Source organism: Pristis pectinata, chromosome 20 (assembly GCF_009764475.1).
Source record: "Pristis pectinata isolate sPriPec2 chromosome 20, sPriPec2.1.pri, whole genome shotgun sequence".
In the NCBI taxonomy this organism is placed as follows: domain Eukaryota; kingdom Metazoa; phylum Chordata; class Chondrichthyes; order Rhinopristiformes; family Pristidae; genus Pristis; species Pristis pectinata.
In genome coordinates this window covers 17704416-17718801 of record NC_067424.1, presented here as the reverse complement: position 1 = coordinate 17718801, position 14386 = coordinate 17704416, and the positions used below count along the sequence as shown (strand labels likewise).

Sequence of the window (14386 nt, the reverse complement as noted above, 5' to 3'; positions counted from 1 at the left end):
GTAGTGATTTTGGGGGCAGCTCGTAAGTGTCACCACGCTTCCGGCACCAACATAGCATGCCCACAACTTCCTAACCTGTACGTCTTTGGAATGTGGGAGAAAACCGGAGCACCCGGAGGAAACCGACACAGACACAGGGAGAACATACAAACTCTTTACAGACAGTGGCCAGATTTGAACCTGGTTCGCTGGCGCTGTAAAGCGTTATGCTAACCGCTACACTACCGTGCCTGCCCTGGATTTCCCCAGTTATCCAATATAACATCAATGGAAGATTCTCAGATACCCTAAGCTAGACACAGAAATGTCAGTTATGTTTTTTTCTTTGGAAATACCATTAATTTTTCAAAGTTGGAACACTCAATCAGAAAAAGAGCAAACAGGAGCAAGAATAGGTCAGGAAGAGCCTTTGGGCCTGGTCCACTGTGCATGGCTGATCCTGTGCATTGTTTTACAGGATACAGTGTAATGCAGCTTTTAAATCATGGCCAAGGAAAACAATCTCAGCTTGGCGCTTTGGATTGGCCTAAAGCCCAAGCTGAACACAGCTCATTAAACTAGATACTGAATACAAACCATTAAACTTTAGTCTTACTTCAAGCCTTAGTATCAGTTGAAGACTGGATTTGTTGTGCAAAAAAAAACATCTGCCTAACAAGAAGCTGCATAGAGCTCAGGTGGAACCAAGGCTAAATATTAGGGAGTTGGTTGTTTACCAATGTCAAAAAGAAATGAGAATCAATAGGACAAATTTTCTGAATGCACATGTTGAGAAATAAAACTCATTCCCTGCAATATGCTATTTCTTTACAAATGGGCAATCAAGGAAATTGTGTTTGCTGATTTGATATATGAGTTCACATCATGTAAGGATTTGTGCCATGAGTAATCACTCAAAAAGCCAATCCTAGTGTGTGACAGTGCCAAACAGAAGCCTTAACGACCATATCCTTTCTCTCCTCCCTTTTGGGGATAAATCCTTACCCAACACAAGCGTTGAGGTGGGGAACTGCTGACTTTCTTTGTGCAATGTCATTTAATAATTCCCCACAAGAAATTAAAACTGTCTTCCAAAATTAACTGTTCTTGCTTTCTCCCTGGTAAAGTGACAATTAATGCAACAGATAAAATATGTTGTATATGGAGCTCAAATCTACTTAATAATGGATACACAAAAGGCAGATTGGTAGAGTGATTTGGTAATTCAATAATCAGAATAAAATATTGTTGCTGGGTTTGGAGGTCCACATGGCACACTGCATAGAAGCCAACACAACTGTCATAACCAGCAGCAATTCCATCAATGCCATCTCACTTTATTGGACACCCTTTACAACAAACATAATGAAACTACGGGCACATCCCATAAACCAAATAACACCAGCATACACAGATCCGTGACTAGTAGACAAATCAATGGATCAAGCAAGTACCTTTCGCTATCACAACTGACACTAAAACTGACACAGAAAAAAAATTAAAATAATTCAATTTACTTAATTTACTTTGAACAAAGAACAAATCAGTTGTATAAAATCATGAGCCAAATGAATAACATTAGATCAAATCTTCTGACATTAACAGGCACTTTCAGGATGTGGCTCCAAGACAAGACTGGATTTTAATGCAAGTGTAATAGCATTAACCCATAATGGATTTCAATGCCATCTTCTGTACTTTGTATAATTGATCAGGCTTTCTGATCTGCTTGGTCTTAAATCCAATATTCTACTTGCTTTTTCAGATTTCCAGCAAGCACTAAAGCAAAAAGGCAAAATATTGTGAACGTGTAATTACTAACTATTAATTCAGTAAATTGTTTACATTAGTGCTGAAATTGATTGAATTAGGGAGTCACATTTCATTTGTTTCCAAAAAGGTGACACAGGAATTCCCTGCATCTAATTAGGCAAGTGAAATATTTTCTCGTTGCCCACAGAAACATAAAAGCACGAACAATTTTCTATTCATACCAATTGTATTCATGTTATTTAATTCTGTTTAAATAAATATCTAATTAACCAGATTACACACTGGACTGTTATTACACATCATGGGAAAATCTAGTTAACCAGTTTTAATCAGAATGGCAGAAAGATTCTTACAACCTCAGTGTCCCTGGAGAAGATTATCAGCCTCGCAGCCGATGATTTTCCAGTGACCCATGCTAGAAATATATGTGGACATTAGCCAAGGGCAGATTTGTCCAAATTGCAGAGCATCTTTAGTTTGATTATCTTTGTGACACTCAGCTGATATGATAGATAAATTTCAGGAATGGCTAGTTCTAAGGGGAAGTTGAGGGCCATCAATATCTATTTTCTGTGCACCAGCAGGAATCAGTACATTCAGGAGGAGAGGACTGAAAGGAAGGAACAAAGGGAGTCTAAAGATATACACGATATTGAACTATGTAACCATCAATGCCTTTGTTGTTGCTTATATTTATGACGCACAAATCTTCAACCTGGGGAATATCCTTTGCTGTCGAAGAATTTAGCAGACTCAGCCACATTTTAGTATAATGTTGGTAGATCAGGTTAAGGAATAAATCTGTTAAAATTGGAGGAAAACCAGTGACACCTCCAGATGTGGTTACAAGTTTTAGTCTCTAGGGCGCTGCCTGGAGTTTGCACTCCCCTGTAGTAGAAAATTCATTAAGTTACTTGACTAGCAGCTCTAATCCCAAATCATTAATTCCAAGGCCAGAGTTTGACTCCCACCATAATAGCTGATGAGTTTAAATGCAAGTAATTAAATAAAATCTGGACTTTTTTTAACAAGCTAATTTCAGTAATGGTGACCACTGGATTATCATGAAAACCCATCTGGTTCACCAATGTCCTTGACAGAGGAAACTCTGATGTCCTTACCCACTGTGACCCATATGCAGCACCAAATGCACTAATGCGGTTAACTTTAAATTTCCACCTCAGTTCATCCCAATTAGGGATGGATAATAAACAAAGGTATTGCCAATGAAATCCACATTGTGTGCAGAAATAATAGTGCTCACCTCTTTAAATGCCATAACAACCAAGCAATACCTTTTCTCATTTGTGACCTTCCCCCTCCTATTATTTTTTTTATTAAACTTGCCACATCAGAGGAAAATTCTTTGCCCACCTTCAGCAATATTTCCAAGTGTCTGTTTTCCTAACTCCCTTTAATGACTGCAAACTTTCTGCACTGTCACAACCAAGCAGTTCCCCTCTGCTTCCCTGGCAGAATACATAATGTAGCGTGCACATTATTGAGAGAAGGAAACAGGGAGTGGATAGGTTACAATTGCTGAAGTGGGGGTAAGCGTGTGTGGTAGGGGGATGTTGCAGTATATTAAAGAATTAATGCAGCTTTACTGAAAAGAAGTGAACCAGAATGTATTTATTTCCTTCAAGCCTTAAGTGCACATATCCACGATCACAGCCAATAGCGAGATCAACTAAAAGGCCTTCTGCTGAAGTACAAAACAGTGACACAAGATAAAGCCCCCAAAAGCACCAAGACTCCTGCTTGCTTGGATGACAAGAATTATCAACCATATGCTACATACATTATGTACATTACTCCAGTGCAGAAGATCCTGAATGGTTTAGATAGGGCAAATGAAAAGAAAGCTCTCCACATTTGTGTAGATTCAAGCATGTTGGAGAAGTTGGGCTGTTTTCCATGCTAAATACCTCAGTGATATGGGGACCAGGCAGCACAGATTTAAAATTTTGGGTAAAAGGTACAAGGATGTCAGGAAAGCCCCTTTTTTCCACCCATGAAGAGTTAAGAACTGGAACTCACTGCCTGTTAAGGGTTTTAGAATCAGTATCAATCGGAGTTGTCAAGAGGGAAATGGATAGCTATTTGAGAAAAAAAACATTCAGGGGTATGGGGGGGTGGGGGTGAATGGGACTGAGATTAATCTATCAGAAGGAAGCATAGACTTGATGGTCCAAATGGTTCCCTGCAATGAATTCTAAAGAATTCCCATTTTTTTTAACCACAGTTTGGGTTGGTGATCTCCTGGGAAATCTTGCTGCAATAATTTCCAGTCAACTCACCTGACAGCCAGTCTACAACAGCGCTAGCCTAGTGTTGAGAGATGATAAGCCCTCCCAGAAGAGCTACTTTTGTTTTCCAAATGATCAGATATTTGCACAGTGAAGTACAGTTTACACTGTCAGTTTTGCTGTTATAACTTGAACCTGTGCCAAAGCCCAAATAAAACACAAGTGGAATGAAAAGAACAGGAGGTACTGTCCCATCAACTGCTGGTTCTTAGTGATTTCAGGTTTTGAGCTAGAGGCACAGTGAAAAATGGTGAGTGTAAGAAACAGGAGCACAATCTACATATCACTGTGCATCAAGATGTAAACAAGAGCATGTAATGAACTACGTCACAATTATTTTTAGCTTACATTCCCTGTCGTGTTAAGTCCTGGGTAAATATTAATTAGCACATTCAAATGACTCTGATCCCATAGACCTAAAGTGCAAGTATTAGATTCAGGGCCATGACATTAAGAAGCTGAAGCATTAGAAGTTCTTTGAGCCCCTCTAGCCTGCTCTGCCATTCAACACGATCATGACTGATTTCCTACCTTAACACCAATTTACTACCCTATCCCCATTTCCCCTGATTCCTATAATATCCAGCAATCCATCAGTCACTGTTTTGAATGCAGTCAATGATTGAGCCACCACATCCCTTAGGAGGTAGTGAATTCCAAAGATTCACCACCTACAAGTAAAGAAATTTCTTTTTACTTCAGTTTTAAGTGGCCTTCCCTTTATTTTGAGACTGTGACCCTTAGTTCTAGACTCTTTAGTCAGGGAAGCATACTTCCCTGTCAAGCTCTCTAAGAATTGTATATGTTTCAATGAGGTCACTGTTCATTCTTCTAAACTCCAGAGAATAGAGGCTGAGCCGATCCAATCTTTTATCATGAGGCTGACCCACCAACCCAGGAACATTGTAATGGAAAAGCAAAAACTGCAGATGCTGGAAACCCTAAGTAAAACCAGAAAGCATCCAGCCGGTCAGGCAGCATCTGTACAAAGAAAAAGAGTGTTAACCTTTTTTCCTTTCATCAGAACAAGGAAAACAGTCATGTGTCAAATTGCAGAGAAGTGGGGACCAGGTGAAGAAAACAATCAGAATGCCTGTGATAAGATAGAAACCAATAGAAAATGGATGACACAGACTGGTGCTGACTGAGAGAGGATGGTGGAGACTCTTTGTGGTAAACTGTCTGAAGGAGGTTTGGAGGGAGAACACATGAGAGGAAACAAATGACAATGCTATGACTTTGAGGTACAGAACTCAGCAGATGCTGGAAATCTGAAATAAAAGAGGATGCTTGAAAAGCCCAAGAATCAGGCAGCATCCGTAGAGAATGAAAAACAGAGTTAATGTAACAGAATGATGATCTTACATCAGAACTGGAAAGGCTGGTTATCTGAAATTGCCGAATTCAATGCTATCCTCTACTTGTACCTCCTCCAGACAGACTGACAATTTTTTATTCTCTTCCCCCTCCCTACAACTTAAAACATGCCCATTTTGCAAATGTTCTAGTTCTGATGAAAGATAGTTGACCTGAGATAGGAAGTTTCTCTCACTACAGATGCTGACTGGCCTGCTGAGTATTTCCAACCTTATCTCCTTTTTTTTCTCAGCACTGTAATCCAGTTCCTTGAGAATCCATCACTGGCTGCATGGAATTCTCCCTTCTATTGCTTGATTCCAGTGTGTTACAGGACAAAATTAAGCATTCCTGATTTACATGATATTCAAATTATTTTTTTGCATTTATTGGCCCATGCATTCATTTGCATCAGCCTTGCCCTAGCCACATCTTTCTTATTTTACTACTATTTCCGTAGCAGTCTTAAGTTGAATTATAATTATAGAGTAAAGGGATAAGATGATGGTTGATGGGCTCATCATTTATTTCCAAGCAGTTGCCATGCCAATTTAAGTATTTCACCACTTAAGACTGAAAATGGCACTGGCTCCCCTGACTTTCACTCACTGAAACATTGATCAAAAGAACCAAACATAAATATTTAGTATCCTGTTTGTTATTTAACAGCACCTTGTTGCTGCTCTCTTGGTTTTACTTTCACTCCTAAATCTTTTCATTCCACACTATTTTTAATGTGATATTTTAATCTTATTTTTCTTAAAACTGTTAAATTATGCCTGTGTTTAACCATTTCTGCCACCGTTTTGCCTATTCTGCTGACACATTTGTGCCTTCTGGAATCCCTTGATCTACCACAGCCTTCAACTTGGTATGATTAGCTTCTGACAATTCCTACTTCTCTGTTCAAATATATTTAGATTAGTGGAAAACTAAAACAAAAATAAAGCTACGGCATCCCCTGGCACATCATTGACTACATGTGAAAAATATTCATTTATTCATTCTATGGTTTCCATGTCCTTAGCACTTCTCTTTTCATGCAGTTACATTTCCTTCAATGCCATGTTTCCTTATTTCTACAGCAAAATTTTGTTGTAGCTCTATCATTAAATTCTTTTTGAAAACCAATGTACTTAGCATCCGCTGCTTTCCATTTCTTCTTTGATATCCTTGAAGAATGCCATTAAATTGCATATGCACATCATCAATGAATTACATTTCAATGCAAAAAATAAATAAATAATTTGAGGTTGCAGACCCCAAAAAATAAAACAGTATCACTCTTGGTATATCCTAACAAGATTGTGACAAGACAGTTAAAGAACAGCCCGGGAGCCCAGATTCCCAAGGCAAAATTTCATTTGTATTATCTGACTTGGAGCTGCTTACATTACATGCAGTTCTTAGGGGGTAAAAAGGCTACAAATGCATTCCATTCAAAAGTACAAAATGATTTCTGCTGGTTGCAATCAAAATTAATCAACCTGAAACATTAACTCTGTCAACAGAAGTGTCTGATCTGCTGAAAAATTTCTGTTTTTATTTTTAGCATTTGCAATATTTTGCTTTAGATCCTATAAAAGTCCTAGTTAATAAATGGGACTTGCACATATATAGTTATATAAATCCAGGGAAGGAAATTACAAATGTGAACACAAATAAGCCCTGAAAACAATTGCCATAATTGCCCCTTATGTCATTTTAATGAAGTTATTTTGAATGCATTAACTCTCAAGAAATACAGTGGGAAAGGAAATTTGTGATCAGCATATTAAGCACTTGTATAACATTATCACCAAAACCGGTGATCTAACAAGGGAGAAAGCAATACAATGAAGCAATGGAAGAGCAAGGAGATTTTGGTACGAAAGCAAAAGACTGCAAATGCCGGTAAACTGAAACTAAAACAGAAAATACTGGAAAACCTCAACTAGTCAGGCAGATCGGTAGAAAGGCAAATGATTAATGTTCAAGTCAATCCTGTTTCGTCAGAACAGGGAACATTAAGAGATAAAATGCAGAAAAAGGGGTTGGGGAGGAGAGGAGAGAATAAGAGAGGTCTGTGATAGGCTGAAGGCAGGCGAGATTAAATGACAAGGTGAAAGAGGTGGAAGACAGACAAGATAGAAGGTCAGCTGGGACAAGGGCAGAGTCTGGGGGAGTAAAATCATTCTCTGAACAGTGAACTCTGATAATCTGAAATAAAAATGCTGGAAATGTTTAATATCTGACATTGTTGAACTCAATATTAAAAGGGATATAATTATCAAGGTGTACAAATCACTAAAACCACATAACAAGTAATCAGAAAAGGTATTGAAATTGTGATCATTTATTGCAGGGGAGGTAAGGAAGTGCTGCTTCAGTTGTACAGAGGCTTAATCAGATGGCATCTTGACGTGCTGTGTTCAGTTTTGGTCAATGAATGAAAAGACAAGTAAATTGGCACAGAAGCTGTGCTGCACAGATTCACCAGGCTAACACCAGTGTTTTAAGAGCTAAATTATGATCCAACTTTGGTTTCAATTTCCTCAAGTTTAAAAGGGTCAAGGATGATTTAAGAGAGATGTTTCACAGTATTAAAGGAAGTTGATAGTGCAGAGAGAGGATGATAAAACTTGGTGAGGAGATCCAAGACAAGAAAGTATCATTTTAAAAATTAGAGCTCAGCCATTTAAAAAGGAAATAATGAAGGACCCTTTCACAGTAAGGACGTTGCAAGTCTGGAATTCTCTTCCCCTGCAGGTTGTGGATGCTGGGATACAGCTAAAAATTTCAGTACTGGAACAATGGAAGGGTATCAGTGCAAATGGATTTAAGGCAGGTAAATGGAATTGAAGCACTAATTAGCCATGAGCTAATTAAATGGCAGAAATGACTCAAGAGACTGAATGACCTGCTCCCACTCATTTTAGATCTAATCCTCAATTATATTTTTGAAAACATAGTGCAATAAATAACCAATAAATTAGATGGTGCACAGAAATACAATGTCCCTTCACGTGACTTGATATAGAGTGAGCAACATTACTGTAAAATATCAACAGCCGGAAATTGCAATGAACATCAATTCAACTAATTTCAAATTATGAATAATGATTCAGTTCATTTATAAGGTTTAATATTAGGTCCAAATTTTAACCACTTAATCATGAGTAATGTGTTAGGTCATAACAGGCATTTCATTGCAAACAATTAACCCAAGAGGTCTAACATGAATGGTTGGCGAGACTGCTTAGTTACAATCTATGCATTACAATCTCCTGCCCTGCCCCCATACTGTATAATTTGATTGTTACTGAAATAGTATTGTAGTGACTTCAAATTGCAGCACTCCCTACCTTTCTAGTCATCCCATTTCATACAACCAAACCTTTGCCTTCTAAACCATCTTTTTTCTCACACCTCTCACATCCAATGTGGTCTTTGGCTCCTCATTAAAATTATAAGCTATATTTATATGGATAGTCCAAGATCCAGGCAAGATCATATAATATTTGCTATTAGCATACTGCTGCTCTTTTAGTCACAGAGAACAATACTATATCCCAAATATCCTCAGTTTTAACAAAATCCTTATATTGTTTTGAACCCACCTGAAATTATTAAATATACATATACAGAAAGAAAGCAAGCTGCTCCAGCCAGTGATTGAGCAGACTCAATATACTATATAAATATCTTATGTACTACACAGAATGAGTAGATTAAGCTTTTCTAATAAAGGCTTGTGCATTTCCAGATAGCATCGATGCCTACTAAATGATGAATGGGTCATGCAAAAGTTCACACAAAATCCATTATGCTATTTCAGTAATGGAGTACCCTTCAGGAATGTTTTCAAAACAGCCGAGAAGCAATTAAAGCAAAATCTCTTAGAATGAAAAATCTGAGAGTTAGAGTTATATTCAACTGACAAAAACACAAATCAAAGATGTTTTCATCATGGATGAACAGAAACTTTCCTCAGAATCAAGGCATCTCTGGGCATCATTTATATTGCTTTTGACACCAGCTTTTCTTCTACTCAACAAATCATTAAGCTCTGTATGAACAGTACAAAGTGTCAATTTGAGTAACTGTCAGCTGCACCATTCTGTTGACAAAAGTGCCGTTTATTTCTGGGTGAAAATTTGGAAAAATACCCTATATCAAATGAGTCTGAATCGCTATTTGACATTAATTTTTAAATTACATATAAATTAACATTATACATATAAATTCTCCACTTAAAGTATCACAGTATTAATTATGAAGTCACAGGGACAGAAATGAACCATTGGTCATTTGTGAAAAATACACAATATTGTGACAGAAGTGTGTTGTACTCAGCTTCTGAAATTTAGTTTCACTGACTTTGATGGAGGTGTACTTCAGAAGCAGAGTACAATGGACAGTTGCTGCCTTAGATCATACACCATAGAAAGCTCTGCACAAAAGAAGGCTGTTTTTCTCACTACCTCTTTTGGAGAGCAATCTAGTTAGTCCCACTACCCTGCAATTTCCCCATATAGCAGGAATAGGCCATCAGGCCCTTCAAGCCTGCCCTACCATTTAATACGGTCATGGCTGATCTATGTTGGCCTCAACTCTTCTTTTGTGCCATTTCTCCTTACCCCTCTATCAATTTTTTTTATCCACTTCCACTTTAAATATTTCTAATGATCCAGCTTCCACCACCCACCAAGGCAGAGAGTTCCAAAGACTCACCACCTTCCGCAAGAAGAAATTTCCAGCACCTCAGCTTTAAATAACCAGCTCCTTATCTTGTTGTAATGTCCTCTTGTTCAAGACTCTCCCACTAGTGAAATCATCCCAACATCTATCCTGTCAAGCCTCCTTGTGATCTTATATATTTGAATAAGTTACCCCTCATCCTTTCAAGTTCCAAGGAATACAGGCCCTAACTATTTAGTCTCTCCTGGTGGGACAACCCTCATCACAGGGATTAGCCTGCTGAATCTCTTTTGTACTTCCTCTAATATTAACTGTATCTTTTAGTTTAGGTGAGGGGACCAAAACTGTACACAGTATTCCAGGTGAGGTCTCACCAATGTCCTTGCATTTGTTTTTTCTCATTCAATTAACTTCCTTTGACAGTTTATATTGAATTTCCACCCACAATCCCTTTGGATAGTGTGTTCCAAACCCTGATCCGCCCTTGTGTTTTAGCCTTTTCTCACACCACTTCTGGTACTTTCACCAATTCCCTTACATATGCATAGTCTTATTATTGACCCTTCAGCAATTGTAAACTTTTCATCAACCAAATAACATGCTATTAGATATACAGATGCATTTCTATACCACTAGCTTGTGGTTACCAGGTTTATTCTCCTCCTTTTGTTTTTTCAAACAATTGTGTAGCATTTTCAAGTGTCCAGTACTTTAGTATTCTTGGATCCAGGGAGAACTGGTAGGCCATGAATAGCACCTCCACAATTTCTAAAATTATTTCCATCAGAAACCTAGAATGTATCCTATTTGGATCACGTATATCTCTCGCTGCCTTGGTGAAGCAGCCAGCATCACCAAAGACCCCACCCACCCAGTTCATTCTCTCTTCTCCTCTCTCCCATCAGGCAGAAGACACAGGAGCCTGAGGGCACATACCACCAGACTCAAGGACAGCTTCTATCCCCACTGTGATAAGACTATTGAACGGTTCCCTTGTACGATGAGGTGGACTCTTGACCTCACAATATACCTTGTTATGACTTTGCACATTATTGTCTACCTGCAATGCACTTCCCTGTAGCTGTGACACTTTACTCTGTATTCTGTTATTGTTTTTACCCTGTACTACCCTAATGCACTGTGTAATGAATTGATCTGTACGATCAGTATGCAAGACAAGGCTTTCAGTATATCTTGGTACAAGTGACAATAATAAATCAATACCACTTTAACTACTGCCAGCTAGTCTTGTAGTTCCACTTCATGCTTATCTAATATTCCAGCAACCTCTTCTTTGTGCATTATTTCAGCAACATCCTTTGTAAAGCCCAACACAAAGTGTCCATTTAGTGCCCCAGCCTTGCCTTCACCAGTAGATCTCCATTAGGTCCCCACTGTTAAATACCTTTCAACTTCATTAGCCACTAATCTATTCTTGTACTACCTCTCTGAGGCTTTCAGTTCTTTACTCTCTATATTCAGTCTGTGTTTTTAAATACCATGCCTGAACTGAATATCAAAGAATTATATGTCATATGTTGTTTGAAAGCCCGACACGATTTTCCAGTGTCCAATTCACACAGTACACTGTGAACTGAAAGGTGTGTGTACACAATGACAGCAGTACTTAAAAATGTTTGCCAGGTAATAAATTCTCTACAATACTCTTCATATTGCTTCCATAGTTACCTGGACTGTCTAATCAACACTATACGTAGCCATTCACTCTGTGAGATTTTAGATTTCCTTTGTGGAGTATAGTTAAGATACTCAAAATAAAAAGCAGAGGAACTAAAAGCAATGTAGATGTTATTACTTGTCTCTAGTCTTCATAGACAATATTCTGACAGATTTCTAAAATATGAAAAATTAGATGGCAAAGATTACATTTTAACTTACAGAGTAACCTCCAATCAATGAAACACAGATGAAAGAAACAAGATACATATTCAAATTCAGCCAGTCCTCAAATAGAACGGAGTAACAATTAGTTCATGACAAGACACAAAATATTTTGCACAAGCATTGTCATCCATACAAGAAACATTCATTATAAAAATAGCTTATTAGAACATTCAGCCCGGTAAGAGCACCATTTGGAAAAAACTCCAACATCAAAACACCAGAACCCAGAGGTATCAAACAGGCCATTAACCAAAACAAAAATCAGCCAGTCAAAGACCATCAAGCCTAATACTGTCAAAATTATAACCTCACAGCAGTAAGATTCACTTGGGTAGTAGATTTATCTATTCTCCTCCAATTTAACAAGGCTCTCGAGGAATTGCTGCCTCCCACCCGAAAACTGCAATTGCTCATGGCTCTGCCCCATGTTGATAATTCTGACCTTATCCTCGCTCTTCTCACAGCAGGATAAAAGGTCAGTTTGCAGAGAGAAGTACCCCAGCAATCGTAGAGGTACAACTTATTTGAACCGTGGGGGCTAAAGTTTTAATGAAAAGTCTTTGATATTATCTTTGAATGTTAGGATGACTTTGTCACATTGCTGTCTCTCATCTTCCTCACTTTCATTTTTCAAATCCCACAGCAAACCAGAAAGCATGAGGAGGAAGAAAAAACGCAGAAAAAGTGAACAAAGTCAGAGAAAACAGCTTAAGAAAGGAATACATCAATGCTATTGACTCTTCCAGTTTTTAGATGCGTTGATTGTTCTGGGATGAATTAAAACTTCAAGTTTACTGACTGAAGAACACTAAAGGAAAAACACTTTTGACAGTCCTGAAAAAGACCACACCCTAAGAGAATTCTTAATAGATGTATAACAATTTCTAACCTAGCTGCTAGATAATCCAAGGCTTGTAGAATGTGTTTGATAATTGTATCAAATGATTCATCCCTGTCCATCACAAACAAGAAGGGTTCTCAATATAAGCTTTCATGTTGAGCTGTAATACAAAACAATGAGAAGTACTTGAAACTCAATGAACTGTGCTTCGTATCAGCTCACCTGGTATTTCCCTTCCTCCTGCTGCACAAGTTCAGTATCATTATACAGTCCTGTCAATGATGAATACCTTCTGAGAATGACACTTACGAACAGCAAAAACAAGAGATTCCAAACACATTTAAATATAGGCAACTCTGCTAATTTTTGCATGGATCTTGCAAGTATATATGGCATATTTTTAAACCAAAATGAGTGGCTGTCATTCCTAATAAGCAAGAGCTATTGGGTCTGTTCTGCCTGGTACCTCTGGGATGTGTATTAGTTATTGGTCTTATTACCACTGCAGTTCGCCAGCAATTTCTAACAACCACAAATTTGCACAATGTCCCATGTGGGTCATTGATTAGATAACTGACAAAGATGAAAATCACATTGCATTTGATTTTTCTGGCAGCTGCTAGACTGCAATTAACTAATTTCTATGAAAATAGTTTAAAACATCCTTGTGGTGGAAGAATGTCAAAAGGGAATCAATGAAAACAATTACGTTTGATTTCAATAGGCTGTTGAAATTCAGGAGGAAATGAGTGATGTGGATCAGGCAGGAAAGTAAAGCTGTGTGCATGTGTTTTTTTTAATTTGTTAGTTCATTGGTCGCTGACATTTATTGTTCAACCCTAATTGCCCCCAAACTGAGAATCAATCATTTTGGTAGTCCTGGAATCACAAAGGGCAGAGTATGGACAGCAGGATTCATCTTCCTAAAGGATATTAGTGAAGCAGTTGGGCTTTATTTAAACAATAATCTGGTAGGTTCATGGTTACCATTACTCAGGCTAACTACTTTAAAAAAAATAATAACTTAATTTATTTAATGGCATGAATTTAAATTCTCCAGTTGCTATCGTAGGATTCTGGATTAATGGTCCAGAACTCTGGCTGTTAGTCCAGTAAATTAACCATTACTCTAACACCCTCTATATTAGCCATGATCCTGATGAATGAAAGAGTGACCTATTCATGCTGTCATTACTTATGTTCTTAACGTGTTGCTTCAACCTGCTAGAACTTGTCATACCCATCTTAAATTTCCATTTCAGCTATGAGTTAAATACTCATGTTACATTCAGGCAGCTGCAAGGGTTTAGTGACTCAGAGTGCTTTATCTGTGGAATCTACTCATTTTACAGCTAATGGTGTCATTGGCAGTGTTTGAGTTTTGTACAGTATTTAGCTTACGTCTGCTCCTGACAGGACAGATCTAAAGACCACAAAGACCTAAAATTTCAAGTACACTGAAAAGTAGTCAGACAGGGCTCCAGTACTGCACCTGAATGGGTAGAGCAGAGGTTCACATAATACTGGGCCTTAAACATCATTA

General features: G+C 38.0%; 1 protein-coding gene across 2 annotated transcripts in view; it reads right to left on the bottom strand.

The window, feature by feature from the left end:
• The window catches only part of LOC127580781 (cadherin EGF LAG seven-pass G-type receptor 2-like), a 231820-nt gene that overhangs the window by 91109 nt on the left and 126325 nt on the right, over nt 1-14386 (bottom strand). The window lies entirely within an intron of this gene.